The sequence below is a fragment of the Parus major genome, chromosome 3 (assembly GCF_001522545.3).
Source record: "Parus major isolate Abel chromosome 3, Parus_major1.1, whole genome shotgun sequence".
NCBI lineage: Eukaryota > Metazoa > Chordata > Aves > Passeriformes > Paridae > Parus > Parus major.
In genome coordinates, this window is record NC_031770.1 from 54,011,619 (window position 1) to 54,018,380 (window position 6,762).

The following is a 6,762-nucleotide window of genomic DNA, read 5'->3' on the forward strand; positions in this document are numbered from 1 at the left end:
GTGGTCTTGGTGAGAGCTTTTATCTTCTTTTATTTTGGCCAAATGTTATGAATATGCAGATCTGAATATTTTATTCTGTGGATTTATGCAAATAAGGAGGAGAGGGAACAGACAAGGGCCTGAGCTCTGAGACAGAATTCCTGATCTCCAGCGTACTGCTGACCATTCCTCAGTATCACTGCCTTAGATGCTGAGCCTCCTGTGCCCTTGCTTGAGACAGGTTCTTTGCACAAAAACAACATTTTTCCTCCTGTTGCTTTCTAAGGCTACAAAAACCTTCGCAGAAACCATTACTGTCAAAAAAGTGAACTAAATAGGATCTTTGTGAGCAAAGATACGGATGTGTGCCCAAACCCAAGTTAACACACGGTAGTTGCAGCATGGATGCACACAGGAAATTTGCAGATACCTATCTGCTTTAGATATCATTCACACAATTCCCTCTTACTGTAACAAGCACAATGTATTTGTTCTCATGTTTCTAGGAATTCATCAAGGTTAAAAAAATGACAGAGAAACTTAAATTCCAAAGGTCTCAGGCACATAACCAACCTGCAACATATCACACTCATTAATCATACAATTACATTACATTTAGATAAAAATGTTTAAATTGAAGAATGCCCACTATTTGCTCATTAATATTGGTAAAATAGCCATGTAATTTTCTGAGTTTGTGTGCTGCTAAGAAAATTCAGAGGGCTATGCAGAATGCATACCAATGCAGAGTTACCCATTTAAGATCACTCTTTTTTAGATTCCTTACCACACTGGCAAGAGGAAGATAGTTAAGAGGCACAGTTGGAAAACTTTGAATTTAGTATCAAAGGTTTGAGGATGAAACAAACAAATGTATGCTGTGATACTGGTCAACACTGAAGTCACTTCAAATACAAATCATGGGGAGAACAGATAGATTTGACTGAACTGGACTTTGTGTAATACAAACACGCCCAAGTCCAATTTCTCTGACAGGAATGTACATCAACTATTTTATTATGTATTTGGCATTACAAAGATGTATCTATAGTAAGAAACATCAAGCATAATAATAAATTCTGGCTACCTTACATCTATCTGAGCAAGTCCATCATCCTTCAATAACACTGTGCTTTCATAAAGGAGCCTGAAAATGCTTTAAACATGGTCTACTGCTGAGAAGTGCTGAACTGAAAGAGCTTTTAGCAAAACTAAAAGAAACTGTATCTGCACAGCATTCTGCAGAATCAAAACTTTGGAGTCCAGACAACAAAATTAACTAGAGCTTTTGTCAAAATTAGGACAGTAAAATTTGGATTTTAGTCAACACCAGTGCTGAATGATATACTGCAAGTACTGAACACTGAACTTCAAAGAAAAGGAAAATTAATTCTAAACTGATTTGTTTATAATGAAATAGCCATTGCTTTGCTACATGCTGATTGTCCTACTGCTACACATATAGATGGCCATGAAAAAAGTCTAAGTTCAAAATGCTTTGAATGTATGTTTTCTCATAATGCCATTGTCAGGTGGAAATTTTTTTTACTTCCAGTTTTAGATGAGGAACTGAGTCACAGAAATGCTAAGTGGTTGCCTCAAGCTCTCAAAAGAATGTCAGGACAAGGATTAAACAGGTTTTCAGGACAAAGCTTGAAGTGTTCCAGCAATCTCCCTCTCCTATAGACTGTATTACATATATTTGACATGACCCTTAAAAATATCTGTGAGCTTTCTGAATGAACACAAAACTGATTTGAATTATTTTCAGTTCTATTGTTATTGAGCTGCATGGTTTGAAAGGCAAGTGTTTTGATTCTCAGGACCAGTATGATTGATACTTGCTTACTCCTATCTATGATATAAGGCATGCATATGTAAACTAAATCCTCTGGCAGACAATGAATGAATTCTGTGTTAAAATAGGAGATTTAAAACAAACAAAAAATAAAATTTATCAGAAAAGAAACAAGGTTTGGGGTTATTACTAAGAAATATTATTAAATATCTAAATATAGATTTTGATGCTGGACTCAAGCCTGATCCTACTCTGAGCAAAGAACACAGGAAAATGCTTGTTGCCTCCCATAACAGGATCCAACTAAATACTAGACAGCACAGCATTGCACTGTAAGGAAAGCCAAGATTTCATTTCCAGGGAGGGCAGATCAGAAAATTTTCAAGTATTATTAAAGCTCCTCTTTAAACAATTATTGTCAAGAATATACAATAAAAATAATAAAGCTAGGTAAATAAGCAACGTCCTGCTTCAGCTTCCTGGGATGCACCCGCTGTCTTTATGACCATTTGAAACAACACCACATCTGTTTCTTTTCTGATTTCTGTCTCCTTGCTTGTACTTTGAGAATTTTCTAAGACTGCAAAGGGCTACCTGGTTATTTCTTATGTCTATCCTCCATTAACAGCTAAAAATAAATTCTAACATAACCAGATACGAAGCCTTCATTGTGATCCTTTATCATTTCACTTACTGGCTCCACAGTCACCCAGACTAATGTATTTGGTTATTGACCAACTTAAAGGTATATTTAAGCTGTGTCTGCAATAATACTGTTTATAAGAGTAAATTCATTCTTTCTCATTCTATTCTCTAGTATTTCCTATTATATTAATGCTAGGGAAGGAAGGATTTTGAACACTTCACCCTCTGCAGAAGTAATCAGGAAACATTTACGAACATTTGCAGTTGTGATAGGAAGAATAGAACAGAAGGCATTTTATTATGCTGATTTCATCCTATTTCTTTTGATTGGTGTTAACTAGTGTACAAAGATCCAAGGCTCATCAGAGGAAAGGGACCTATGGATTTACAAAATTCCTTTTTAATAAAATAAATTTAGGGGGAGAAATGCAATTCATACCTTACTGTGTAAGTTCAACTCCACTAGCTGCCAGCACCACAAAGCACTGGAGCATACTGTTAAGATGAGGAATGAAAACTATTCTAAAAGACAATATCAATCTAGAAATTCAGTCATTGAAAGCCTGCTTCATGAACTGAAGCTAATTAATGCTCACATGTAGGGTTGAACCCAAACCATCAGAATTATAGCAGCTCCACAGCTGAATTACTTTTTTAGTATGCTGCCACTTAAAATTCCACCCAGTCACTTTAAAAGGATGGAGCACATGATTAAACTGTGATATGGGAAGGGAAAAAATGAACAATTAAAGTAAAAATCTCCCTAAACCTAGAGATTATCTAAGATATTTAAATACAGAATTACCTTATCTTGCAAAAGTGCTTTTTGCAAAAAACATCCTTTAATTATCTTCACATAGTTACTCCTTGTATATCCCTGTTTAGAAGCCATAGAAAAGGTGCTTTTGTCAGCTCAGTCTTACATAGCCTTCACTAAAGGACTTGAATATCCAAGTATCAAAGCCCAAAGACAGCACTGACAGTGTGAACTATGCCATTCTTTTAAGGAGAATGATTTTTGTGTGCAGATGTCTGGAAGAATATAAATATGAAAGTATTAAAATAAAATTCATGGCCAGACTGAGCAGACCCCTTCACCTTAGGAGTAGGAAAAAGCATAGACTATTCTTAAGATGACTATGAATCTATAGCATTTGGAAGTTATTTTCACATTTAGCAAAATGACTTTAACTTGGCACATTGTCCATGCCAGTGCTTTCACAAACTCTTTATGTTTTGTTTGCATTCCTTGATGCTCTTGTTCAGATATTTTGCTTTCCGAAATAGGTAAGAGTAAGATTTCAGTGTGTGTTTAGGCTCAGAGAGGATGATCAGATGAATATGGCTATAAAACCCACATGTGCTAACGTGTCTAAATGATGTTACAGCTGCTGAGAATCATAACATTTAGTTGTCTAGGTTATCAACTACATCAAAATTATATTTAGAACTGGATTTTTCATCAAATACATGGGATTATCAAAGGTAACATTTCAAAAGGAATTGAGTTAAGAGACTAAATCACATTGACTTTCAATGCGATGCAGGCATCCATGTGACATAAATATGTGACATATATAGATTAGTATTTTTAATACTAAACCACGTCAAAGGCATAAGGGCTTTTGCTGTGTTGGGAACCAGCACACTGTAACTGGGAAGATGTCAAAGGACAGGGAGGGGAAGAGGAAGTGCAAGAGGGAGCACAGCATTTCTAGAGACCATTGTTCATTGAAGCATAGTTCTTCCTTCTACCAGGAGTAGCTGGAAGGCTTGCACAGGCTGCCTTGAAGTGGGATTATTATCTTCTTCCTGGCATTTGCATTTGCTGTGACATGCAAACTGATCCATCCTAAGAGATTCAAACCAGCATGGCTTTGGCAATCCTCTGTCATAGTCAGAAGAGATGAAGGTCAGTCCCTTAGAGGAGAAAACATGGACAACAAGGCCTTGCTCAGTGGCAGAATGGGTGGTAGGGCAACATGAGCTGCAGGAGGCTGTAAAGTAGGTGAAGGCCCTAGCAGTAATTCTTTTTCAGATATGTCACACACAGAGAGGGAATATTAACATGGCAGCAGCTCCTTTACAGATGTTTCAGAGTGATCTCTGAGGTCCATAAATGACACAGATGTGAATGGGCTGTTTTTGTGCATGGTACAGAGCATAAAGGTGCCATGCCTAGCTGTAGAAAAGTGATTGCAGATGTCTACTGGTAATTTAAGCAGGAAACGTTCTTTTCAAACCCATATTCAGGACAGTATCATCACTGCAGCTCAGGAGTTTGTACCATCACTCAGAAACATGTTCCCCTGATGAATCATTGATTTTGAAATAGCTTTCTCTCTGGTGTCACACAAAGGAAAGTTTTGCTTCTGGCAATGTTTTTAGTTCTGGAAAAAATACATAACGCATAGAAAATTGATAGCAACTTTCACTTGGGCTTCAAGACAACCAAAGGAGTCAAAAGCCTAAGGTCTTGAGCTCTTAAGTTTGTCAACCCCTCCTGAACTTCTAGGCTGTGTCTCCTTCTGAGCTGGAAGAAGAAGCTGTTTTCTCTGTTGATACACGCTGGGAATCATGGTAGCTAACAAAAGTGATTTAGGAGAGGGGACCACCTTGGCAGAAGGGAGAGGTCCTTAACTGATTTCTCTGTGAGCTGTCAAAAACTAATGTTGGTTACCAGTAGCTGTATCTCAAAGGTTGATGGAGAGCTTCTAGAACTACAGTGGAAGTGCAGAGGTAGCAGGCAAGTCAGAACTCCCAAAGCTCAGACTCAAGGCAGGTTTATTGGCTGCAGCTGTGGATTCTACCACGTGGCCAAAGAGACACTGATACTGAAGCCAGATAAGGTGATGGTGGCAAACAGCTGTGACCCTGCTGCATGTAGGTTTAAACTTGAGAAAGTCTACCTAGAGCCTGTTATGGATCAATACTCAAGTTATGTGCACTTGTGTAGCTGCCTAGAAGAACACATACTTTCCTCCTACCAGTTCAAAACAATGAAAATTATCTCCAGAATGGAGGACAGGGGTGTATGCAGGAAGTCTCTTCAGGCTGGCTTGGAAACCACCTGTGTTTCTGGGGCAGGCAAAATTCCAAGAGCTTAGTTCACATTGCTTAGTTCACTCTACAGATGACCAGCAAATGAGATGCCAGTTTATTCCCTGTAGGATCCCTGGTAAAAGGTAGATGTCCTGAGAATAGCACAGAATGACCAGAACTTCCAAACACTCGATCTTGATTCAATTAAAACATGATCGTTCAATTGCAATAGCCTCTGGGGTGGCATTCAGAAGAGCAGGTTGAGAAAGGTGATCCTTCCCCTCTACTCAGCACTGGTGAGACACATCTGGAGTGGTGGGTCCAGTGCTGCACTACCCAAAATGAGAAAGATACAGATTTACCAGCCTGAATCCAAGTACAGGACCACTAAAATTATTATTGTTCTGGACATGAGACAACAGGCTGAAAGAGCTTGGAGAAGGAAATGCTCAGAGGAATCCTATCATCTAAGCTTATCTTATTAATACCTGATGAAAGAAAATGAAGAAAATGAGACCCAGTGGTTCTTCTCAGTGGTTCCTAGTAACAGGACAAGAGGAAATGGGAACAAACTGAAACACAGGTCTAGATTATCTCAACAGCTTCCTTCCAACCTAAATGATTCTGTGATACTATAAAAATGTTGTTGTATTTCCTGTTAGCAATTTTACAAGTCTCAGGGCCATTTATGTAAGTTTCTGCCTTTTCATTATTATACATCAAGTAGCACCAGGGAATATTGTACCTGCAGAGAAAAAAACGGGGACCAAAAGTAAAAATGTAATCTGATTTATACTCAGTCTGACAGAGAAGTTGCACAGAGCTGGAGCCTTTGCCAATAACCTACATCCTACACAGTATTCTCAATGGTGATGTAATTCACTGTTGAGCTACTTACCAGAAATAAGACTTGCTTTCTGATGAAAAACAACACTCTAGTATCAGTAATTGTCATGTCTCATTTGAGATACCAAGGTCACTGTAGAAGCTGGAAATGTCATTTGTTTAGTGGGGAAATGGGGCTATGATAATCTACTGCAATTTTGGAAAACAAGGAAGACATGTTAAATTCAAGGTTGTGCTGTCCAAACTAACCTTAGCAATTCAAATATGGGTCTTGGCAGAGATCCTACATGACTCCTTAGAGAAAACTTATTATAGATCTCAAAGAGGAAGCTTGTGTACCTCCTCTCAAAGAGGAAATGACTGGTTAAGGATAAGATGTTGTCAGATGTGCTTATAACTGTGTCAGCGGAGTGCACTTCTAACTACATGAAGTAAGTAATATACTCACTGCC